This window comes from Protopterus annectens, chromosome 1.part1 (genome assembly GCF_019279795.1).
Source record: "Protopterus annectens isolate FY-2018-M chromosome 1.part1, PAN1.0, whole genome shotgun sequence".
Classification (NCBI taxonomy): Eukaryota; Metazoa; Chordata; order Ceratodontiformes; family Protopteridae; genus Protopterus; species Protopterus annectens.
In genome coordinates, this window is record NC_056726.1 from 220582847 (window position 1) to 220610750 (window position 27904).

The following is a 27904-nucleotide window of genomic DNA, read 5'->3' on the forward strand; positions in this document are numbered from 1 at the left end:
TTAGCTTACTTTAATCCTTAATGATTTACCAGGAAATCTAAAATTTTAAGCTACACACAGCAAACATATCAGCCAACATCAGAAATGTTCTGCAAACCTGTGGGCAGTTTAGAAGTGAAAGGTGCAAGGGGGGCATGATTGTGAAGAGGATTTTTTTTTCTTCATGAAAACTTGAGGACAGGCAGTACAGAGTGAGGATATTAAGCCTTGGTGCTCTTCTGCAGGAGGGTGGAAATGCCGGATTAGGAAACAGCTCCTGTTTTTCTGCTCGCATTGAGCATGAGAGTGTCAGTACCTGAGTGCCATGCCAGAAATGAACAGACTTTTTTTTTTTGCTCTCACTTAGAGAAAAGCCCTTCCCATAACACTACCACTACACAAGCCACTAGGCTAAGCACCACATACAATAGTACACATGCACAATATTAAAGCTGTCCCCTTACTAAGTCTTACTCTTATCCTAACCCACAGATGCTAAATCCATATTCTTGCCTTTCCTCATTTTACCCTAACCTACAAAAACTCAGATGCACACTTCCACTTGTAATGCTGAAACTTTTGGTGCATCTAAAAATGTTGGCATTAACAATGAAAGCCTACAGTTACCTTAACCAAATAAATTCAGTCAAACTTGTTTCATATCTCCTGCATTTGACAACATGCACATTCAATCACTCTTGCAAGAACTATAAGTATCGGACCAATTGCATTTTCAACAAATTGATTGAACCCCATAAATATAGATTGTTTCAAGACTATCACCTTGTCTGCTTTCGACTTAATAAAATCACTTGACATACAGAAGGCAGCACCAAGGCTAGTATAGCGTAGGGCAATAGCATTAAATGAGGAGTTTGCTTTCCAGCTCCGCTGCAGTACAGTGATGAACTATAACATGGAAGATCCTGTCTTCAGCAGCTCAGGTGCTGGAGAAGCTGTCTAAGGAGAAAGAGGAATGAAATGATGCTCACCTGCTCACCTGTCACAGGGGATAGATATTACAATTTCCCTTAGAGACCAGGAATATAGTGTCATATTAAATCTTTTTTAATTTTTCCAAGTCTTTTGGGTTTCTAATACCATGACGGGAATGGCACACATTCCTAAGTCAAAGTATGATTAAAGTTCATGAAATTAGTATTGTTTTAGTGTTTGATGATTAGCCAGAAGTGCTCTTCTCAGCACCAACAATGTGCCCAGTAGTGACTCCTTCTGCAATTCATACGGAGTTACATGGATCAGTAACATATCTAGGTTGTTGTGTCTTTCGGCTTTTCCCGGTTAGGGGTCGCCACAGCGGAACTCCGGTCCGCTAATGATTGGTAGTTGATTTTTACGTGCTGAGTTACCAGCCCTGATGCACACCTTCAACAAAGGTACACCCATTCATGCATGTCTCCATGCAGAAGACGCTCTAGCTGAGAATCGAACCAGACAGCATCTTACTGTGAGGCGACAACGCTACCACAGCACCACCACCGCGAGTAACATATCTTGGTACGATTGTAAATTCTGTTTTATAAGACCAGTTGATCCCAGTAAGTTATCCTTTTTTCACATTGTCTGCCTGCAAATCCTGGCATTTTATAACTTTGTGTCTCTCTGTACATAAGACACTGTAGCCACTGGGTGTAGAAATTTCAATGGTCAATGCTAATTTTGCCTTCTGTTCATGGACTACAATATCTGTTTTTCTCACGTCTGTGTTTTGAAATGTTGAGAATGGGTGATCCCATGTGATATAAACTTCATCTTTTTCCATAATGCTTTGTAGCTATTTAAAGTGTCTTTCAGCTACCTAAATATTATAATGTTTGCACAATTCCAAGTGCAACAGTCTTGCCACATTATTATGCCTTTCAGTATACAGCCCTTCTGACATTAATATATCACAACCAGCAACAAGATTTGCGACTGTTTCCAATTCTGTTTTACAAAATCTATATTTGTCTGTTTCTCCCACATGCTCAATGGGCTTTGTAAACCAATCTGTACGTAGTCCCTTTTCTTGGGCAGCCAATATTAACCTTGTGTCTTTTGGTTTAAATTCACCTCTCCTTAACGATTCCTGTGCTCATCCCTGATCAACATGAGGTTGTTCCAAGAGTTTTTTGCACTTGCAACTGTGTTTATGCATTTTCCATATTTCTTGCCTTCTCATCTGATCCTTCACCTTATATGATTTATTTATTTATTTTTTGGCATATTCGGTTTGCTGCCTGATTTTTTATCTACTTCTGGTTTGATTTCCATTCCTGCTTGATGCTGGTATGCTTCTGCTAAACGAAGCAGGTATGTCATCCTAGACTTATTCTCATGTTTTAAAACTTTCACTACATTTGAGTCTTGTGAGATTAGTAGATATGTATGCAGTCCTACAATTGCAGATCTATATATGTAATCAATTTCAAGGAGGCCCATATCTTTTTCAGAATGCGCAATATATATATATAGTATTGGTATGCAATAATTTGATGAGCATGAGGCATACTTCTTGTTTTCCTGTTCAACTAATACAACACTTTTTGAGCCAGTCAATCATTCCAAAACTGTAAGTTAGGACAGGAAGAGCAAATTGGTTTATATCTTGGACTTTGTTCCGTGATGTCAACTCTGTTTTCAGTATTAGTTTTAGTCTTCTAAAGTATTCCTTATTAAGTTTTATTCACATTTGTTCATGTTTTATTGTTGATCCTGCATCAATTCCCAAATATTTATACACTCCCTCTTACTCTAGTTCTTTTATATTGCATTCCTGTCTCAAACTGATGTTTTCTTGGTGCTGCAACTTTCAGCTTTAAAAGTTGCTTTTGTACATTTATCAAGACCAGATAACATTCTTGTATCATCTGAAAAAGTTTTGACCACTTGCAGTTGTGCTTTCAGTTCCTCATCTGATGAAAAATATAGTTTTAAATCATCCACAAAAAGAAGATGAGAAGCCTTTGTACTTTGTTGTTTTTGGGAGCCAAATTATAGCCATGTCCTAAGCTGTTAAGTAGACAGCTTAATGGGTTAAGGGCAAGGCAGAATAGCAGCGGTGACAAAGTCACCCTGGAATATCCCCCTTTGAATTTTTATTCTTGGAATAATAATTTGTCCTTTATCATGGGTTAACTGCAAGGTGGTTTGCCACCGTTTCATGACCACAATGTAATCAATCAGTGTATGGCACATCTTATACATTTTTAAACACTTTTTTATCCATGGATGTGGGATAATGTCAAATGCTTTATGTAGTCTATCCATGCCATACTTAGGTTCTTCCCTTTTTTACAGTTCTCCATTATGACTTCCTTTAATAAAAAATGATCATTTTTTTCATATGACTTTCTTTTGTTACCCTTTTGTCCTATTTCTATAATTGAGTTTTCGTCTAAATGACTCTAAACTGTGTCAGCATCAATTGCAGTGTATAATTTATATGTCAATGGAAGGCCAACTTATTGGTCTATAATTTTTAGGACAGCTTGCAGGTCTGCCCTTAAGTAAGAGTATTGTTTTCCTGTTGTTAAGCAGTGTGGTGTTTGTTTGGGCTGAGCATATAAATAGTTCTTACTTATGGGTAAATCCTCATGTAAAGATATTAATACTTTTTGCCAGAAGTTTGGTACTAACCCTGGGCCTGGTGTTTTCCAATTAGGAGATTTTCTTAACTTTGTTTCAATCAGAAGAGACCAGCATCTATAGTGCACTCGTTGTCACTGCTGCTATCCCATCACTGTCACTCCCTACACACCCTAAACTGGCTAGAACTCCACAATCACCTAAAGTACCTACAACTTACAACAGCCCACACATTCATCTTTAAACCAACAGAATGCCCCTCTCTTGCTAAATCTCTAACACCCTACACACCTACCCGCACCCTAAGATCCAAAGGCCAAAACCTCCTACATGTACACAAACCCATCCACCTACCTGGCTAACTACTACTATCCCACACCGTAGCCAAGCTATGGAACAATCTCCCCACACCACTCCATAATATACCTAACCAGAACAACTTCAAATCCATGTTTCTCTCCCATCTCTCCTCCAAATGGGAATGCCCTTCACATGCTCCCACCTAAAACACCCACACTACTAACTCCACACCTAAAATCATCGCTTCTTTGCCATCTTTAACAAATCTCTTAGATCTTGCTCAGAACATTTTTCCAAACATCTTTTGCATGCGTGCCTCTGGCCTACCTTACTCATATTCTCAAACTGGCAAGCACTAAATTGCAAACCAGTGTGTATATATTACTTGTAAAACTGTTACTCCTGTATAGACTAATATTGACTCATGCTACTCACTTTATCTATTATAAATGTGGCAACTCTCTGTAATTCTGCCTTTGTAAATTTAAAACTGTTTGAACTTACATCATATAATGATGCATATTCTGTATATTTAGATATATTATAATGATGTAAACCTATATACTTTATATTATGTACTGGAGCTTTTCTCCTTGGGTCTCCATTGAAAATGGACCACAAGCCCAGCTGGACTATCCTGGTTAACAAACAATAAATAAATAAATAACTAAATAAATAAATCTCTCTGGCCGTTACTTCATCCCATTTCATATCCTGTACATTTGAACTTCTTATTCTTTCTTCTACTTCTATCAATTTAACATCTTTGTTATGATCCACAGGATCTTCATAGATATTTCTCCAAATTATATGTATTTCTTCTTTTTTGTGGTGTTTCAATTCTTTTTCTTGTTTCCCAGTTCTGTATAAAACTTTTTTGGGTCATCAATAAATTTCTTATTTTGTACTTTTCCTTTATATTTATCTGCACATCTTCTAAGTTTTTTGCCTGTGCTGATATTTTTAGTTTTTTTATTTGCAATAGTGCACTATAGATGCTGATCTCTTCTGATACTGTGCATTGCTTTTATCGTTCGACAGTTCTTGTCTTAATTGCTTTATAGTTTTCTCTAGTCAATACTTCTATGATGGCATTTGATGTCTCCCCTTTCTTTCCTTTACTACTCTGTGTTTTTGTGGTAAGACTTTTTCTGTTATTAATTTAGCTGCACATTAATATAGCCTATTTACTTATATTGCATGGATCTCTATGAACATTCCTAATTACTGTGCTTGTTTACTTTATCAAACATCTAACTTTTTGGGTTTTATTGACTTTCTGTAGTCTATTTCTTTCACTGATCTTAATATGTCTGTCCATCTCTATTAAATCAAACACTTCTTCTCTTAGATCATTTTCTTCTAAACTGAGCACACATTCTTTGTTCTCCATTTCCTGCAGCCATTCTATATAAAATTCCAGAGCATCTTTGTGTGAAACATTCTCTTCAGTTTCATCCTGTGTCATCTGTTGTTCTTTTATATGGGAACTCACTGGTCTACCATTTCATAACACGAACTGCATCAGTGTTGCCACAGTTTGCTATTTCTTCCCTTGCAGTGCAACTCAAAGTGTCTTAAATGGCAACTGATGAGATGTTTCCCACTCCACTGGTTTCTCCTTAATTTGGGGATCCATTGCTCTATCCTGCTATGATGTTATCAGAGTTAGATTTTCTACACTAAATCCTTCACTCCACAGATAACCCATAACCTCAGTTTCTATTTCTTTAACTTCTCCATTACAAATCCTCTTTTCTACTTTTCCTCTGTTTTCTTATTTTTTGTATTTTAAATGTTTCCATATCTGGCTTCCTTTGACTGTAATTTTCTTCAAATATCTTTGGTGCTGTTCTTTTAGCATTGATTAGTTTTGCTTTCCTCCTTGCATAAATATTGCACCATATTAAATCTCTTTTTCTTTCCCATGCCCATATTTCTTCTTCAGATGTCTTCTGCTCCACCTGTTTCTACTTACTTGAGGAACTCTTTATTGCTTTATATTGTGTTATAAACTGTGTTAGACTTTTTACACTGAATACTTTACTTCGCAGGTATTCCGCAACTTCAACTTCTATTTTTTTTATTCTACTTTACTAATCTTGTGTTCTGCATTCCCTCTTTGTGATCTTATTTTTTGTATTGTGAAATTATCCATATCTGGGTGCCTTTGCCTGTATTTCACTTTGAATATTTTTGGGGCTGCCGTTTTTGTATTGATTAATTTGGCTTTATCCTTTGCATAAATATTGTAGCATGTCAAATCTCTCTTTATTTCCAGTGTCCATATTTCTTTGTTATGTCTTTCAAAAATGTCTAGATGTTGTTCTTTATATCTTTGCACTTCCTCATTCGCTTTTTATTCCAAATGACCCAAGGTTTCTTGGTCTATATAATGTTTTTCATAAATCTGTTGCATTAATGAACACAAATTTTTATTTGAAGCTTTCTGACAGCTTTTCTTGCATAAATATTTTTTCTTTCCTCAAATTTCTCTCTTAATATTTTTGCATATCTATTATCTGGAAATTCCGAGCTTCTTGCATAATAGTAACAATGCATCATTTCTTTCTTATCTTCAATAGTCCACTCTATTGTCTTTATGGCTCTTTTTTGGCCTATCAGTTTTTGTGATTATTGTGGACTACTACTCCCTTTTACAACAGGGGAGCCTGGCCTATGCCCACTGTAGAAATACTTCCATGTCTTGAGGATTTTACACTGTCATTTTTCCAGTCCTGGCAACAGTGCACCTACCAGGATTGGGCAATTTTTTTTTATCCTGGGTCTTGTGCACGCAGCTATCTTTTTTATTTTTTAACCTACTTCTGTTCCATGATATATGCTATACAAAATACTGTCTATATTTGAGTGTTGTCTTGGTGAAATTTTGTGAAAAACAGGATCAACCTTGTGAAGGTACTGACCAAGACTTAAGGATGAATTCATTTCCAGCAATACTAGTCTCCTTTGCTTGCTGACTTATAATCGTTCCATTCATACCCCTGCTGACGTATCACCTCTCCATTCGGAGAATGACAGTAGTCATAATAAGTGAGATTTGAGATTTTGTGACATATCACTATGCAGTCAGGGTCCATCCACTCCTGAAATACCCACCACATGCTCATATTCTTGTACATTACTAGCATACTGGTCAACAAGGTAACATTCTGACTCCACATGAAGAAGAATGGCATCATTCCAAACTACTCTACCCTCACCCACTTTCCATGATATCAGAGGGGAAAACAGAAGGATTCATTTGGCAGAAATATTGCTGGTCAATATTGGAAATAAGAGCACAAAAAGACAGAAAAGACAAGAGAGGAGTCCATGATTATGTCGGTAGCTGCCATTCTGACAATCTGCTAAGCAAAGCAACAGTGAAGTGTAAAAAGCCAAGACAGAGCGCTACAAAGTAATATGTTCTGTTATTTGAGATTTTACTTTTCATTCATATATTTATTTTACTTTTATGCATCTGATATAAAGTCAAAAGATATGCTCTGACAATACAGTCCTGCTAATAGTTATACTGGCTTTAAGGTTAAGGAAGGTCATTCATTTGCAGGACAAATTCTCTTATACCAAGACCATTTTGATAATTCATCTGATAGGGGATTCAGATGACAAGCTGAGGTCAAAACAAACTTGCAGGATTTGAAATAACTCACCTTTTGATCTATTTCAGCACTGAAGCAAATAAAGAAGGTAATGGCGAATGTTTGCTTTATCCCAGAAATCATCCTTTTGGTTTTGGTCTTTTTCTTTGAAGCAACCAATATCAAATGGAGCTATTATTCTCCTAAAGAAGATTTTTCAAAACAGAATGATAAGGTCTTCCTTTGAAAAGGAGAAGATATTCTATATACACAGTATTAGTCAGGCTTTGCAAGTCACTGGTTAGGTTATTTATATTCAGAGAAGACAAAAGAGAACCCAGGACTAGCAGTGAGGGCCCTTCAGCCATTAGTAAATCATGATCTAACACACTGGGCAGGATTCACGAAGCCTCCGTGTAAGAGTTACAAGGCTTACACGGAGGCTGCAGTTAAACGGTGTGACATCAGCATGTCATGCATATGCATGAGGGCATGCTGAATCACACCTAAGGCTAATACGGTCCATGTAAGACAGTAGGGGGCGTGTCTGTAGGGCGAGCCCTGCAAACGGACACGCCCCCAGAAGAGTAAAAGTCCCGAAAGTAAACGCCCATGACAGAGTTCGTGTAAATGTGAATAAACACAACACAACACATGCCCCCACAGACTATGGACATAAAATGTATAAATGAACATCTTATATTTTTTTTTTTATAAGTTGTAAAGATATTTGTCTGTGAGTGCGCTCGTTTGCTCGGGCGTGCCTGGCGCTTAGCCACAGTTAGCAGTCAGTAGAAAAGCATATAAGAACTAAATATGCAAAGTAAGCCAAGAAGCAATAGCGTAGCAGTAGAGACGTCAGCTGAAGAGGAGGCAGTCATGGTTCGAGCCCCCACAACATCAATTTTTATTTTTAGTGAAATAAGCACGAAACAAGTCCCTGACATATATGTACATATATAAAATTATATTTTATGTAAAATGTAATGAAATGGGCCATGTATTTTGAAGAAATGTGAGATAAAAAAATAAAAAAAAAAATGTGAGATGTGCCCATAGCTGAGCTACAGTCTAACAAGTTGAGGATATCTGCTTGTAGGTGAGCAGTGTTTTAACAGGTGTAAAATGAGTGCCCATAGGTGAGCAGTATTACAACAGGTGTAAAGTGAGTGCCCATAGGTGAGCAGTGGTTTAATAGGTGTAAAATGAGTGCCCAGGGTTGAGCAGCATTTTAACACGATGAAACTGTGTGCCTGTACCTGAGTTGAGCGTAATATGCGTGCTGACAGCCAAACCACGTGTAAACCAGCGTAACCCATTTGCGCGGAGCTGCGCACCGCGCCAACAAGCTAACTGACGGGCAACGTTGAGCAAGCTGTATCAAAACTGCCTTTACACAGACACACCTCCTAGCCTGTGTAGACAGTCATAAAATGCAATGGCCAGGTTCAAACCCAGGATACCATGCACCATAGTCAAAGTACTGAACCACTAAGCCATTACAGTTGCACTTGGAAATGCAGTAATAGCATATATATAGGAATGAATAGAAAGAGGAGCATGACAAAGCAGGTTTTGTGAAGCTGATACAATTCCAAAATGGCCAATCATAGATAAGTGCGGGAAAAACGGCATATATAAGCCCCATAGGCGGGAATACACAGCATAACTGATTGTAAAACCGACTTGCAGCCAGGATGTCAGGTGTAGGTGAGGGTAGTTGCTTCCGAGCACAGAGGTAGGGCATTGAGGAGTCCAAATATATGGTTTGGCTCCTCGTCCATAATCATGAGGCCCAACTCATGCAGGGCCAGGTCCTGTGGGGAACATATAGGGCTGAGGCATGGGACCGGTTGGCTCATGATTTTATCAGTGCCACAGGAATACCAAGGACTGGTGAGCAAGTCCGTCACCACCATGCGGACCTGAAGAGATGGAAGCAGGACCAACTGAAACATTGGATCCAGGAGGCCCAGCAAATGCCCAATGCCCCACTACTGAGTAAGTTACATCTAATTATTTATGTAAGAAATTAACCTAGCTGATATTATGGAGATGTGTATTCCAATATTACTTTATATTACAGCTGCAGGTGTCCGTTCTGCGAACCGTCGAGCCTATGGCGATAGGCTGGTGTGGTTGCGCCACCAGGCAGGTCAGTAATTCTCTCCTTGTAACTGTAAATAAATATATAAGTATGACAGTTAGCAAAAGAGTGCAGTGTAGTCACTAATTAATAAAATGTGCAAGTAACAGTGTAAGAGGGTTTGCAAGTATTGCTTGATTACAAAAGTGTGATGCAGCCTGTAATCCAAACATAAAAATGAAACAAGTCTGAAATAAAGATGTCCCACCTGTAATATAATAGTACATAACCTGCAGCAGGCTGAAAAGTACAGCTGCAGAAGCTGAGTAAAACACATGTGTGAAATATATCACTGTTGAAATACAGAAACATGACATAAGTGAGACTGTTGGAAAGGATTGTTATAACTACAGGTAAAACATGTCAATAAAGCCTAGAATTAAATACCATCCTGAATTGTAAAAATAAAACAAGTGAGAGAGTGTGAGAAAGAGGTGTGAATCCACCAATAAAGTAGTAATAACTCCTGAATAAAGTATACTGCAGTCAGTGAATGAAATGAATGTGACAGGCAGAAACAAACAGTAACATGTGTTGAAAACAGTACTGCAGCTGGAATGTGTATCCCAAAATCTGGATATGTTGCTCTCAGTCTGCAATATGCAGATAGTATGGTTGTCTGAAATACCAAACATACACAGTTGTCTATAGCTATATAAAGCAAATGTAACAGGATGATGTAGTTGAACAGAGCCAGATATGAATGTGTATGAATAAAAATGAAATGTATATTGATGCAGCAGTAACATTCCTATCACCAACCTGAAGTAGTTATCACATAGGAAACCGCAGGCAGAACTGTAGTGTGTATATATCTGCAGCTAGTAGAAATGTACAGCATATGTATTGGTATTTGAAGTTGTTAATTAAATTTTCTCCACCCTACCCTATAACTACAAATAATCCATTCCACGTGAAATTGGTATGTGCAATCACAATTAACACCCCTGGACATTTGTCCTGTTGGTTCATACATATTTGCATGTATGTTGATGCATCTGCCCTGTTCATACATCCAAGCCTGATAGCCTGTTGCCATCAATCAACCCTGCATGTTGTTGGATTGTGTATTGCTGTTCAAATTATGCATGTGTTATGCTTGCTGTTCAATGGCTTGAATTTATGGGTGTTTGGTTAATGGGACTAATAATGCATGCTGTTACAACTAATTGTGAATGGTATTGTATGTTACTAACCCAAACTGTCATAACATAATGCAAAACGTAGGACGACAGGGAAGGCGGGTTCCAGCGGACCCGCCTTTCCCTCCTCAGCTGGCGAGTGCACCTGGCAGTAGTGCCCAGGCTGGACCCTCCTCCGGTGGCCCTGTGCCACCTGCAGGTGGAAGTGCTGCAGGGGATGGGGCTCGTCCCCCCTCTGCAAGAGTGGCCGGAGGAGAACATCCACTCACCCTCCATAGTGTCCGGACTGTGGTGCATAGGGAGATCCGGCACGCTGTGCTTGGGCCCCTATGCCAGCTTGAGGCATGGGTGGCACAACTCATGGGCGTGCCTGCTGCCCAGCCTACACAGCCCTCAGCACAGCCCCATCCTGGGCAGTGAAGGCACAGTGGCAACTGCCCATGGGTGGGGATCTCAGTTCCACTGTTGCCATCTGTGGGCTCATGGGCTCGAGATATCCAAACATCCATCCCCGTCAATTGTGTAACCCCCCCACATGTGTCATACACAGCCCCTGTATGTGTCTTGTTTGTCTTGTCTGTTAACCTACCCAACCTACCTCCCCAGCTATACCGACTTCCTGTACCTGACATACCACTCTCACTTGAAAAAAAAAAAAAAAAAAGGGCACTCTGTACCCACAAAAAAATTAGGCCCCATACATAGCTGCTCATTTTGCACACATGACTGCTGGACATGTAAACTGTCAATTACAATTGGCTGTACAACAAGTATTATTGTTGTCCTTACACCTCTCTCAGGGGTGGAAGGTTTCAAATGTCACACCAAATTACAAACATATGCACAGCTGTTGCTGATGAAGAAATGGGCAGCTATGGGCCTTACCTACATCCCTCCTGCAAAACCCGAGCTTGTTTCCCTACTGTCCTACCCTTTTTGTGACCCCTTTTTCACCACTGTCCTGTCTCCCCATTTTCATTTCTTTCAAAGAAATTAGCGCGGGTGTGCGCAAGAGTAAGCACTTTTAAGAAGTTGTAAGCGGGTATGTGCGGAGCTGAACGCCAGTGCGCATGTGTGAGCTCCATGCAAAGCAGCGCTAACCTGCTTACAACTGCTTAAAAGTGCCTTAGTCACTCTGAATGACAAGGCCTGTAGTCTGCTCAAAAGCAAAATAAAATCCCACTGTCAGTCCCGAACCCAGGACCTTGGAAACAGTAGTCTGCATGACTTACCACTAAGCCATGACTGTTATATAAGAACATTGTGCTACAATAAATATATCATGCAATAGTACGAATTAATGTAAAGGGAATACAGAATGTGTAGTACACAAAGAATGTCATGTATATTTACTGTCAAATGTAGTGGATTTCTATAATAGTAGTGTGTGAACAGAAACAGCCATGCTAGTTGGTAGCTAGTAGGTAATAATGTCACTGTAGCAGCTTGCAAGCCACACACATACTCAAAGCAGGATAATCACTGCCCATACCCCACAACCTCTTACAGCAACACATCTGGACTAAGTAATAAAAAATGTGGAGCAAAGGCCCAAAAACAGGGACACATTTCAAATATTGCTCCGACAAACTTAGACAGTTGAGAGAGTAACAGGTTTTGCATTATGTTAGATGTTTGGAAAGGTATGAAGTCTGGAACTTACATGTTTGTCACTATAGTCTGACTTGAGCCCTGAGTGATTTGCCAGAAAAAGCTGTTTTATGAGATATGGACCAAAATATGAGGCAAAAATGTGGACATTCTGCAAATATCTGTACACTTGAGAGGTCTGACACTGCCATATTTGAATAATCAAGAGCCTAGACATAGCAACAGTGACTGAGTTACAGGGATGCCCCACAGACTCCCAGTGAAATGTACAAACAGTAGGCAGAAAGGTGTTACAACACATGCAATGGTAACTATGAAGTACTGAAAGTATGCACCACTTGCACGGCAGAAATAGTGTAGTAATACATATGCTCATGCTAACCCACAGTCACAACTGCAGAATACCAGACAATTTAATGGGTGTACCCCAATGATATGTACCATTCCATGAGGCAGATAAAAGATGCACCTGAGAGTCTCTGGGGCCTGCTCAGCAGCATACTCAAATACCCTAATAGATGTCAAGGGCCACACCATGGCCAGACCACACTGTATGAAGTAACACCCTAGCAGATATAGCAAGCATTCCAAGGTGTGAATGTACATGGAAAACAGGAAAGCCACAGCAACACACTACAGTCAAGACACCTAGCAGGCATACAAGTAGTGAATGTAAAGGGCAAATATTGAAGCCATAGCAACAAAGTGCAAGAGCCACTGCTATATACCAGTTACACCACATGTCCCACAGGAAAGCACACACACCCACATTAACAGTAGTAGTAGTCTTAGGTGTCAGTGTACATACACACTTAGTACAGGAAACTGGAGAAATGAATGGAGAAATGTTAATCTACAACACAGCCGGAAATATGAGAGAGATACTAACCTTTACACTCACAGAACAGTGTCCACAGCATACCAGCATGGTCCCTGCCTTTAAAATCTGAAAGGGCTACGTCTATCTCACATACCTTTTTATAGCACTGTCCTGAAATCACAGTGAGAACTACAATCAGTACACAACTGGCTGCATGCAATTAGCAAATGCTGGCTAACAATTGGTGCAGAGGCCATCACATGGACATATGCAGATACCTACAAAAGCATGCTATACTCCCAGTCCACACATGCAATACTTTCATTGCACCCCCTGGAGGTAGGGAGAGAGAGAGAGAGAGAGAGAGAGAGAGAGAGAGAAAAAAAAGTATACAAACAAAAACACTTATTAACAAAACCTACTAGAAAGGTGTCATCTGTCAACTGGAGCAGCAGCAGGACACCGATCCAAAAGGCAACGCAAGCAGCTGTGACAAACACAGGTAATGTAAAGTAATACTTTAAAAGTCTACATACTGTGAACCCTCCATATGTGTCATTGGTCTGTATCTATATGTATATGAAGATGTGCATAGGGCAGGGGACATACAGCAACTATCAGTGAAGGCTGTACATACATATGTATGTGAGGGCATCTATGTGCACATATCAATGTAGGTTGAATGTAGGTTGTAGTGCAATGTACAATGTAGGTTTCACAGTTATGTATGTTTAGCAGTATGGTGGTGTGTGTATATAGTTTTGTAAACAAACATGTTGATATACCTATCTATCATATGGATACGTATGTATGTCAATATATGTATGTATGTATGTATGTATATATATATATATATATATATATATATATATATATATATATATAATATGCATATATGTATACATAGATAGAGAGGGATGTAGGAATACATAGACAGATGTAGATAGATAGAATATGTACAAACATATATATGTAATACACACATACAGATATAGATATATGTAGATACATATACATAGACAGACAGATCTGACTATCTACAGATATGACTGTATATGACTATCTCATACTCCCCCTGTCCCACTCCCTCTGTCACTCTCACCCCCTCTCTGTCACACCCCCCCTCTCCATATCTATAGTAATATATGTACATCAATATATATATCTATATATATATATATATATATATATATATATATATATATATATATATATATATATATATATATATATATATATATATATATATATATATATATATATATATATATATATATATATATATATATACATATATATACATATATATATATATATATATATACATAGAGAGAGAGATATTCTGAGTGAGGCACATGTGTACAGATGTATTGCAACAGGTGCCTGGTGACAAAGGCATGGAGTGAACACCAGTGTCGAGACTGGAGTACCATACCCCATTTCAAATCACCTACACCAGTAACCACCAGATATGTGATTGGCTGCCCACCACTGCATGTGTCAGGGGTGAACAGGGTCATAAACGTGTACAATAGTCCCCCCAGTGATAGTCACAGTGGCACACTATTCCTGGAATACCTGTACATGGTATGTGTCAGCAGACATGGTGTGTCAGCTATGGACATGTAGGTCAGTGTACTACTCCACACCACACAATGTCTGCCACGGTATGTACCTCACATGACAGCTACAGATATGGAGAAGGACACAGTGACATGTACGACACTGTGACAATGCACTCAAACACATTACCAATGCACAGTGACTGACAACACCACAGAGTGCACATACTACCCACATAGAGGTTACCACTCCTGGATTTACATACTTAAGTCACACCCATGACAGATGTCCAGCAACCATAGTAACACCTCACACCATCCACAACCTAAATGACCGCTGTGTGTTGTCCTTGACACCACAGTAGAGAGCACATGGCGGAGGTACAGGTTCCTACCCACAGATAAGACATACCCTGCAATAAACCACACAGCGTTAAGAAGCAAGACTCCCCATGAGTACATGTCACACATACCCCTGCTGAATGTTAGTCAGATAGGTAATATGCCATATGAGTCACCCTGTGTAACTGTTTGACAGGAGCAGGTACCATCACATCACATGTGTCACAATGGTCAGGGTAGCAGAACAGTATGCTGCTGTAGTCCCAGGGGCAATAGCATATTGTATTGTATTGTATTGTATTGTATTGTGTTCTATTGTATTGGTATGTAGAGGTGCCTGCTTTGTGGAGTGGAACCACTGCTGCTATATGCCAGTGTACAGGTACATATCCTGTAGTCAGGCTAGTGTTACATAGCACTTTTATATGCGGGTTTAGCTCCTCTTGGAGTTCATGTAGCATGCAACCGGGGATACCATCAGGTCCCATTGATGCTTTGTTTTTTGCTTTTCTGAGGGCGGCTCTCACCTGGACATCTGTGATGACAGGGAGGTTACATTCAGCTGGGATAAGTATGTCTTCATTTGGGGGAGAGGGAGGGGGGAAAATTGCACTGAACCTGTCTGCCACAATGTTGCCAATATCTGTGGGTTCAGTGAATTATTTGTTGTTGTGTACTAACTATGAGCATATTGGAGGGTTTCTGACTAGGTTTCTAACATAACTGAAGAAGGCCTTGTGGTTATCTGTAGTGTCCCCGGTGATTTCCCTCTCAAAGTTGCCCATGGATGTTTGTATGAGAGAACATAGCTCTTTACTAGTGCTGATCAGACATGCCTTCCCTTTATGGAATTATGCTCTGTCTTGCAGTAGCTTCCATCTTTTGTTATACAATCTGTTTATGGCTGGGGTCCACCAGACAGGATGCTTTCCCTTTGTGGAGAGTGTCTTGGTCTTATATGGGATTGCATGATCCATGCATTCTCGGAGATGTCCGTAGAAATCATTTGTGAAGTAATCAGCATTGTGGGTTGTGGCTTCCACTGGCCCAGTGGGCTTAAAGGATACCATCTCAGTCTTAAGAAGTGTAAAGTTTGTGTTTGAAATGTTATTCACTGTAGTCGTTTGTGCTGGTGGTGGAGGTGGGATATGTATAGCCAGGGCAATTAGTTTGTGGTCAGATCACAGTAGTTGATGATGTAACCCATACAGTACCTCAATACAAACCCCCAGAGTGAGGAGGTGCTTTGGACCTGAATCAGTGTGCTGACTGCTGGGGTTTGATAGTATGTTGTATGGAGTGTGGCAGGTACTGTTGCACAGTTGTTGGCTGAGCACTGATACCTGGCCATTTACATGTGTATCCACCAATAGACAGACAGATGCTATATATGTGAGATATGTTGTATCACAACAGTCGAGTAGCATGTGTAGTATGTGTGCCAAATTCTGCTGACATATTTTGCTGATATCATTTTATTTCCTTTTTCAGGACCATGGCTCAGCAGCGCAATCCGGCATACTCTGCAGCCGAGGATGAGGAAATACACCAGAGCCTGGTGCAGGATTTTGCAATACACTTTTCCCACACCAGCCAGAATCAGCAGGAGAGGGCTGCACTGTGGCAAGTCCTGGTCCATCGGGTAAATGACATAGGCAGGCATAATAGGACATATGAGCAGGTACGACATCACTGCAGTGATTTAATCAGAAATGTCCGTCAGTGTGCGTCGGATATCCACAGGCAACAGGTTGCCACAGGTGGTGGGGTGGCTACACATCCCCCACTCACCAGACTGGAGGGACTACTCCTAAGTGTTGTGGCTCCAGCCCACCAACAACAACAGCAGCAGACCTGCATTATGATGGAGGCTGGAGCCACACAGCACCATGACTACGAGCGTGCAGGTAATATGCCATATGTATAGTTGACTGTTATGTACACTGGTAGTTAATGCATGTGTGAGGTGTGCCCTTGGTTTGTAGCTGTCATCATTGTATTTAATGTGCAAGTGTGATATTCTCAATATCAGCAGCTGATCTGTGAAAGGCAACTGTTGTACTACTGACCTGTATCATGCTCAGTAACAATGGCACAGTTGTGCCCACTGACATTAATTTCCTCACATCTGCAGGTCCCTCCGGTGTAACAGCAATGCAGCCTATCCATGCTGGTGAGTGTGTATTAACAATACCTTTAATAGTCTTGATAGTAATAGTAATATTAGGCTCAATCAGTAGTGCTCTGTGTATGCATGCAGGTGTGTCTGTGTCTGTCTGTTGATATCTCGCATACTGAGTAGTGTGCAAGTGTGCAACTGTGTGCATGTGTGCACCTGTGCACATGTGCATGTGTGCATGTGTGCACCTGTGCATGTGTGCATGTGTGTACCTGTGTACATGTGCATGTGTGCACCTGTGCACATGTGCATGTGTGCACCTGTGCATGTGTGCATGTGTGCATGTGTGCACCTGTGCATGTGTGCATGTGTGCACCTGTGCATGTGTGCATGTGTGCACGTGTGCATGTGTGCATGTGTGCACCTGTGCATGTGTGCATGTGTGCATGTGTGCATGTGTGCATCACTGGTAACATTGTGTAGACATTGTAAACTGTGTTTCCTGTTTCCCTCCCACAGGTTCTGGTGCTGCTCTGGTGTCATGCAGCAGGGAACCTAAATCAGGTGCCATGGGTACTGATAATGATGACATCTGTGTAATGGCACAGGAAGGTGTGCCAGGGTCCATCATTGGCCAGCCAATTGACAGTACACAGCTGTCAACCCCATCAATGCGCACAGTCATCCTGCCAATACATCCTTTGTCACCAATGTCCCTAGGTGATGGACAGGATACAGTGGGCATTGACCAGGGTAATGTGGTATCTGTGGCACATGCTTCCCCACACAGCAGCCATGGGCATGGCCCTGAGATGGTACCACACAGACAGATGTCCAGGGGTTCTCGTGGGAGCATCCGTGGGCGTACTGCCCCTGTCAGACGTGCCCACAGAGGTCTTACAACCTCAGCTATGTTTCGGGCTGTCATGCAGGCACAGTCACGTATGGAAAGGTACACCAGACAGGGTCTGAGGGAGCTGACAGCATGTCGCACAGCCATGAGTGACAGTATGCATGACATTGAGGCTGCCATCTGTAATTTTACCGATGTCATAGACAGACATTGTGGGGACATATTAGATCAGTTCCACAACTACATGTCCATGAGCCAGGGCAATGGTGGACGGTTGAGGCGTCGACGTGGGCGTATGCCAGCAACAGCTGCAGCTGGCAGTCATCGTGGATGACAATAGGGCCGGGCCACCCCCATAGTGCCAGCAGCAGCCCCAGCAATGCTGGGTCTGTGCTGTCATCCGACCACCCCAGGAGACCACGTGCATGTGGCTCTGGACAGGCCCAACAGGGATCTGTGTCCAGTCAAAGAACACTTGCTTCTGATGACAGTACCCAGTCTGGATTAGTACTGGATACGGTCCATAGCACCCATGCAAGGCACAGGTACCGTGTCCGTGGCCAGAGACACTGATCTGTATGACCTGGCAGGTACAGTCTGTGGCTGTCCACAAACACCAGTATATGGCAGCCATGAGGTGGAACTGTGTGCATCCATACACACATGCAAATTGGCAACACCTAGGGCTACCGCATACATGCACACACTGCATCAACATTGCCCCACCTTGTACTGCTGTCCCTCACCAACACACATACCCATACATGTCAACTGGTGGTATCAGTGGCAGACTCAGGCATACCAAGTTCACACCCTGTGCATATGATGAAACTGTGCCACCTCCTGCAATCTGTAACATCAGTGCAGGTACAGGTTAACATGTTGCTGATGCACAGGGTGACTACATAGACATGTAGTTATAGTATCATGTTGTTAACAGTACAGTGTGCTGATATAATTGTGGGTATATCCCAGCATGCCTGATCCAGTAAGGGTATGATTGTCTTGTACTGTTTTCTACACCCATGGTAAGTACCATAGTGTATCATCTGCACATGTTTGCATACTCGTGGTAAGGATGTCAACAGAAGTCCACATACATAGGTAGCACAGGAGATAAGGTAATGAAAGTATTGATACGCAATGATGGACATGTAAACTGAAAGTGGCATGTTGCCCACACTGGACTCTGCAATGCGGATGTTTGAGGATGTTGATATGTGTGCAGTACTACACGACTGGTACAGGACACACAGGAGCACCCTAGCACTGCAAGCTCACATCTCTTACCATGCTAGACAGCCCCAACACACAAAACTAACTTTCACAGGAGGGAGAGTCCCTATAAATGTCAGGGATACTGTGGTGGCAGGACAGGTAGCATACATCTTACTAAGTATGGAACCACTGAGTGAAGGCTCAGTGTCTGTTATTTGACATGTGTATTAGTGCAGGTATGAGCACCTGGGTTTCCATCCGGTTATTGTACATCCTGACGGTACATGGTCTGTACATTTGTGTGCACTGAGACTGAACTCTGGCCATCTGACCTGTGTATTTCCATGTACATGTGTATAGTTCCTGCATATTTGCACTGTTACCTACTGGAAGTGGTACAGCTTGTTTGTTGTACAATGGACTACATGCAGCCCTGCTTACTGTAGCTTTGTTTGCATGCATGTTTGCTTGCAGTTACCCTAGAACACTGATTCCACCTGCAATGCAGATTTACGGAGCTTCTGTGGATTCCTAGTGACATCTGCATAGCTTACTATATGTATGTCCATGTCTCACTTGACAGAACGTCACTGTTTGTCCTGTTTGCATGTACGTTGCCTGTGACACATTGCATATGACTTACCTGGCATTTGACCACATAAGCAGTCATATATGCCAGCGCTAACTAATCACAGGCACTACAACCTCACATACTCACCTTCTGTACCTTGTTCCCCATTGGCCCTATGTGTTGTTAATCACCATGGCAATTACAATACTATGGTAGCATGTGCAAACGTCACTTGTCAGTCACCTCTATGGTACAGTTGTGGAATATGTGAGTCATGTGGCAATGTCACAGCTGCCACATGTACACAGTCAACCCTCTCCCCTACCCATGGACATACAACACATGTGTGAGATGCAACCACATAGCCAAACTGGGGACTAAGCACTCTGAACCCAGTACTGGCATAACCTGTCAGGTGGCATGAAATACTACAGTGACTACAATACCAGTCTGATGTAGACCTACACTGACAGCAATCCAAACACATGAACACACTGGGGCATTCTTGGAGCCTCAGAATAGCATCCTGCCTGAGCAGCAGACACCTCTGCAGCTGGCACACAGGCATACGTTAAGCCGGAACACAGCACGTGCTACACATAGCACACAAATCCTGTGTGCCAAACAGTCACAGCCTGTACGGCTAGACAACACACCTGCTGCAAAAAAAATGAAAAGACCAATGGTTAGACCACAGCTGAAGATAAAAATGGAATAATCCACGTCAGGAAATAAATCACTTGCAGCTTCACAGTAGTGCCCTTTATAAAACCAAAAGTTGTAACTGAGATGTAGTAGTCAAGGTAGGAAACGGTTCACTCGCAGTTTCACACCACTTTATTAAACAAGAGTAAGCACTTTCGCGATCTAAGTCAGCTGATCGCTTCTTCAGACTCATAAAAACAGTTAAAACATTGGTATTTAAAATATGGTTCAACCAATGAAAACACATATAGAACTATGACATAGACTAATTAAAATTGCATACATCAGTACATTAATTTGCCTTATATTCTGCATAAGATGAAATAAAATATACATATAACAGACACATTTTATGTAGTAATCTTAATGAAGAAGCGAGCAGCTGACTTAGATCGTGAAAGCGCTTACTCTTGTTTAATAAAGTGGTGTGAAACTGCAAGTGAACCGTTTCCTACCTTGACTACTACATCTTAGTTACAACTTTTGGTTTTATAAAGGGCACTACTGTGAAGCTGCAAGTGATTTATTTCCTGATGTGGATTATTCCATTTTTATCTTCAGCTGTGGTCTAACCATTGGTCTTTTCATTTTTTTTCGCTTGAGGTGTATACCAGGCGTTTATCCAGCTTTTGTTCTCTAACACACCTGCTACAGTTGTGTTAGGTACCTTTATTGTCTGGTACAGTGAGGTCCCACTCATCAGGCTGGACAAGGTGAAGGTCACAGTGATATGCCCGTGGGGCTCTATGGTCCACCACATTACACAAGCATACAGGTCAGTCAGAGGCATGGACACATATGACTCAGTCATTGTCCGTGCCACTATGGCTGACCTGTGATGTACCTCCCTGGACTACATGATAGGGAACATAGAAGGGCTCTCTGAGCATGTGGCACAGGCTGGTATGACCCTGACCTTGGTTGGCATCATACCCTCACCAAGACAGGAATGCTGAAGTATTACTGAATGCTGATGAATTACTGTAGCTACAACACCCTAGCTGAAAGGTTCCTAGCATGTAGTCACTGCATTGCTATGGAACAACTTGTTACCACTCCCAGAATAGGTGAAAACATGAAGCACCTGTTCATCAACAACATGTAGACTATATGCCCCAGACCAGATGTGTATCCCTCACTGCTAGGATGATACCATATACAACACACACTGTATATACACATAACACATGCAGCACCCACACAAAACCACAGTCATAATGTTATCCAGTGCAAATACCATGTAGTCACATGTTGCAGGCATCAGACATGGGAACTATTGAAGGTCACAGGTATATATGTGTATTTGGCACACACATACATCACACGTGTGCATTGCCATTACTGGTTTAATCGATGTCATGCATTATTGTGAACAACAACCCACACACATGGCCATTCTGTGTGACAAAAACACACGTGGCATTTGTGGAATTCAAAACCATAACTAACTGTGCTATGACAGTAGTGAGAGACGCAGTAGCAGAGCGTGCTATTTGCATTACTGGGAGATTTGCCCTCTTCTGCTGTACTTGTAGGGTGCTGACATCATCTCTGTTTAGAGATTGGAATATGCAGCAGCTGGTGTGTTGTACTGGTTGCCAAAAGGGTCAGTTCTCTCACAAATGTAATTGCACACACCCTACTTCCAGAGATGGACGCATTAGCAGAGCGTGCTATTCGCATGACTGGGAGGTTTCCCTTCTCCTGCTGTACTTATAGGGTGCTGACATCATCAATGTTTAGAAAGGGGAATGTGCATCCTGTAGTGTGTTCTCCTAGTTGCCAAAAAGGACATTTCTTTCACACAGGATTGCACACACACCAACCCAGCTCACCCACACCCACACACACACACACACACACACACACACACTGAGCATTTGCAGGATTCAAACCCCTACCTAACTATATTATGACACTTGAGGGAGACTCATTAGCAGAGTGCACTATCCGAATTACTGGGCACCTGGTCTGCACCTGCAGTATTTATAGGGTGCTGACATCATTATTTATACAGAGGTATGTACATCTATTACTATCTGTCAGGTGGGGGATAGCATATATATGCATTTGTAGCCACCTACTTCAGGGTCAGATATGCACATCAGCACTGGCAGGTTATGTTTTATACCATGCTTCATGACCACAGGACCTGTAACACACAACACAACCAGTTCAGACCACCCCCTCCTACATCCAGGACACACACTTTGCTTCCCTGGGAACAGTGCCAAGATATGAAGGTGTTCACATACACCATTCCAGTTGTTAACGTCAGGTACAGGTATATTGTGTGTGGGAACTACTCAGGCCTCTACAACATTACCCTACAGCCACTACAATTTGTGAGTCCATGTGCTATGACAGGACCACTCACCACAGCCACAAGGGGGAATACATATTGCACCTGACCATCTGCAACATGGGTACTCACTGTTCCACACCAGAGGTAGACCTCCATTGTTGATATCTGACCATACCCACCTTTCCCTGGACATCCATATCCCATCCACATCCCCAGGCAAGGTTGCCACTGCAAAGTGTATTTATCAAAAGCAGACTTTGCACTTGTGAAGACTGGGGTGGAAGACTTCAAAGGACCCATGCTGGGGGAGTATACAGGCCACTCTGCATAATCCTTGACAATTGCATTCTATGAGCATGTGGAAGGTTTGCATTGATCATGCTATCCCAAATATACCCATGACTCCTCCACAACAGGACACCTGTCAGGTGTACACCAGCCATATATGAGCTGTCCAACAGATGGAGTGAGCTAATACATTGCAAAGCAGTAGCCCACAGAGGGAGGACATCTCTGAACAGTACTGGCATGACACTTCAATCCCTCATAATCAACATGACAAAGTGTTGACAGTGAAATTGTCCAGACACTGCAGATAAGGCTCCCCTCAGTCTGTTATTGATGCCCACTTACTGTTAGAGGTCCTCACCAACCCTCTTCCAGCACACACCAGCCACATGGATGTGGCATAGCAAATTCAACCCCTGGGATCTCCACTGTGTCCCTGCTTGACGGAGGCACAGCACACTAGCCTCAAACGGTGCCTTATGTGACCTACTTTACAGTGGCACAGTAGCCTACTGTACTGGGGAGGCAGACGCCAAGCACACTCTGGCTAAGCTTTCATTCCCTAGGGCAAACAGCCTAGTATTGACCTCTACACCCATATGTTTAATTTTCAGATGCACAATATTTGTTGCTGATAGACGATTTGCAGGTCTTTATTGCCATAGCATTCCCTGTTTCTATGAACAACTTGTGTATCTGTGGAAGATGTTTGAATATGAGAGGGATCCAGTATATCACTTATGTCTCTGTAGTCATTTAACTGTGTGCACTGGGCAGATTGCTGTAATGTGGTTGGTTCCTGGAATAACACGTACAAATACCAGATATGTGTGGCCAACTGCTAAACTGAGATATGGCCTACGTGTGTGAGCATGCCCAGTTCAGGCTTTCCATGGCATGTTGTCTGACATATGTCTCATTTATCAAAGTGTGCGAGCATGCCCAGTGTGAGCTTTCCATATGTTGAACTCTGCAGTCCACCACATTTGTGGATGAGTGTGAACGTCAACAATATCTCACGTTTATGGTTGTGTGTTGGGTGTCATGTTGTGTACTTACTGGCCAACTGCTTTGTGTCTGAACACAAGGATTATACTGTGCCTGCAGGGTTTGCATGGGATACTTTGCATGCAGTTGTCAACATCCTTTCATACTGACCTAACACTGTAGTACCGTATAGTGTACTGGTTCAGTACTTTCACTGTGGTGGACAGTATCCTGGGCTTTAGTCCTATCACTGCTTTACATTTTCATAGTGAGCACAACAGACTGGTTAGGGGCCAGTTGTGCATATATGACCATGTTGCATTATGTTCAGATATGGACTACTTAAACCAGGCTTGTCCAACATTGGTAGTGTATTCCACAACATAGGTGGACATTGGCAAACACTAGCGATGTGCCCTAGGCCATTTCTAATGCTAGTCAGAGAGTGTGTTTGTCCTTCGACACACATTGTAACTGGAGTTTGCCATGACATATGTCATGGTTAGTATACTGTGCCTCCGTCTACCCGTGACATAACAGTGATACACAGGGTAAAACTACAATCTCCCATCCACTCATCAAGATTCCTCTTGAGGAGAGTCGATGAGTGACTCTCTGGCTAACCTGTACTGGGAGTTTACTCAAGAGTGGGGGTGGCTTCTGTGTTATGGATCATTCAGTACAGCATGTCCTATGTATGTCAGTGCTGGGGTTCAGGTCTCTCATGTGCATAGCTCACTGCCATTCAGATTGTACAAGGTGCAGCATGTTCATTGATTCCAGCTTGGACATGGCTTTATACATCAGGCACAGCTTGCCTCTGGGTGGGCAGTATGGCAGTGTGTGGAGATGCAGTTTGTTTAATCAGGCAACACATGGCATCTGTTCAAGCTCTTTGATACTCCTGGTGAGGTACTTTTGGGGTCTTTCCAGTTGATGGAGGTGTCTGCTGAGGTACATCCCACAGGGGCCATTGTAGTCAATTGTGATGCTGATGAAGGATGACTGCAGAGCCACAATGACCCTGATCTAGATCTGACTACCTTCATGATTAGGTGGGTATATGGTATGTTTCTGTAACCACTACAGCCACATGTTTGTCCAATGCAAGATATCTATCAACTTGTGTCCCCAGGTCTCTTATTACATCTTAAGTACTTAATGGGTTAACACCTATGTGGTAATTGGTGGGCACTTACTGTATATCCACAGGGGTTGACTATACACTTTTCTGCAATTAGCGTGCTGACATGGCTATGGCACCAGTTGTCTGTTTCTATGTGGCCCTTTTGTGGGATGCTTGTGTCAGCTGGAGGGTCAGATATGGTGGCCAGTTTGTAGTCCTCTGAAAACTTGTTCAGACACAGTCCTTCCATGTTGGCCTGTACCTATGGGACATATATACCAAACAAGGGAGATCCCAGGACCGAGCCTTGTGGGATGCCAGTTGTATCTGGTTTGTAGTCTGACATGGCTGCAGCATTTCTGACCATGTCAGTTCTGTCCTTGCTCTGGTTTGCAACCCCTCTACTGACATAGGGGTTTATATTTAAGCTGGTGAGCTTATCTATAATGAACACGTGGGGTATTGTATGGAAGGCTTTTGCAAGGTCCAGATAGGCTGTGTGGACCACAATCCCCTCATCAATGGCAAGATGATTGTTTCAAATGAGTCAAACATGTTTAAGGGGCAGGATCCCGTACATCCTATTTCATTATATGTTGAGGTTGACATCTCTCATTCTCACAGATCTGATGGATTTGGGTTTTCTGGGGTGGAGCATGTCCATTAATCCTGTGTTGGACATGGCCTTGTACAACAGGCATACAATGCCTCTGCGTAGGCAGTATGTGACTGCATACAGCTGGGGTGTCTACAGCCAGGCAGCATATGTCATATATTTGAGACCCTTTATCCTCTTGGTGAGGTACCTTTGAGGTCTTTCTAACTGCTGCAGGTGGCGGGTAAGGTACATCCCAAATGAGGCATTGTACTAAATTATGGGCCTGATAAGAGAACAGTATAGGGGCACAATGACCTCTGTTGACATAGATGTGAATCCTTTCATGATAAGGTGGCCAATATAGACAGTCTTCCTAGCCACGTTGGCAATGTGAGTGTCACATGACAGGTTACTGTCCACTTGTGTCCCTAGGTCCCTGATTACTCCTTCCATACATAATGGATTACCACCTATGTGGTAATTTGTGAGTACCTTGTTTGGTATTTGGTGACACATTCATACTGTCCAGTGTCTTCAGGAAGGCTGAGTGGGGTTCCTGTGTGTGAGAGTGTGGTCTGTAGCATGCTACAGACTGTACAGCAGTTTTGCCTATGGTTAGTTGCACATGGGTGGTCTCCGATGCTTCGTGCATTGTCAGTTACCTGGACGTGTGGGTATCTTTGCTGAATATAGATACTCCCCCTCCTTTTATGGTTTGGTCCAGGTTTTGGGGCCATAACGCACGATATGAGGTATAACCTGGTAGTGCTGGTGTGCTGTCAGGAGCCTTGCTGCAGGTTTCTGTCACTGCATGGACATCGATGTTCTCCATACTGGGGAGGGCCTCGGGAGCATGCATGTCGAGGTTTAGACGTCTGGCATTGGGAAGTATTAGCCTTATGTTTCTTTCCACTTATGTTTTCTAGGGAGGTGGGTTAGTCTTTTCAGCCTTGCCTACAAAAGGCTCTCTGGAGGTGGCAAGAGCCTTAGCCAATATCCAGACGCCCAGGGGTAACAGGTGCAAGCCATCCCTGGCACAGCAGCGTGGCTTGTCAAGCATGACATCCCAAGCAGACAGACATTGGATCCCCTTGGAATGACACCAGTAATTGTGCCACTTGTTAAAGCTGATCATTCTGTGTTTGTACTGTGGCATCATTCTTGGTGAGGGTAGGATGCTGCACAAGGTCAGTGTCATACCGGCGTGGACTACATAATCGGAGAGCTCATCTATGTCTCTTTTCATGTAGTCCGGGGAGGTACATCTCAGGTCATTCACGCCAGCATGGACAATGACTGCATCATATTTCTACTTGCTTTGGGGTGACCTGTGTACTTGTGTTATGTGGCGTATTGTAGCAGCCTACAGGCAGCTTACTGTACCCTTTCCCTTGTTCAGTCTGGTGAGCAGGACAGCAGCGTGTCTGACTATGGAGTCACCTATTACAACTGTATCAGGCATGTTGTTTCTCCTTCTGGCCTGTGACTGTTTGGCACACCAGCTTTGTGTACTATGTGTTGCATGTGCTATGTTTGGAGGTAGTGGTTGCTTGGGTGTCTGCTTTGGAGGCCTCTGTTGATGTGGTGTGTTTGTAATTAGAGCCTCCAGGAATGTTTTTATGTGTTTATGTCTTTGGTTTGCAGTTGTGATAGGTCTATGTGAGACTGGGTTTGTGGTGTGTATGGTTACCTTCTCCTCCTGACTAGTTTTGACAGTACTGAGTTGAGAGAGCTCAGCCTCCGGTTTGGATAAATGGTTGCATCTCTCACATATATTTGTATTTCTTGGGGGGAGGTGAGGGTTGTCTGTGTACATGGGGCAGGTGTAACATTGCCTCAAGATTCACAGATTCAACTTGTTGTAGCTGGCCTTAGTGGATTGTATGAGTGGACATATTTTATTGCCATACTACTAATCAGAGATTACTTCCCTTTTTAGGTTTGCTCTATCATGTAGTAGCTTCCTCATTCTCTTGCATGGTTAGGTAATGGCTGGGGTCCACCATGCCAGATGCCTACGTGTATGGCATTGTGTCTTG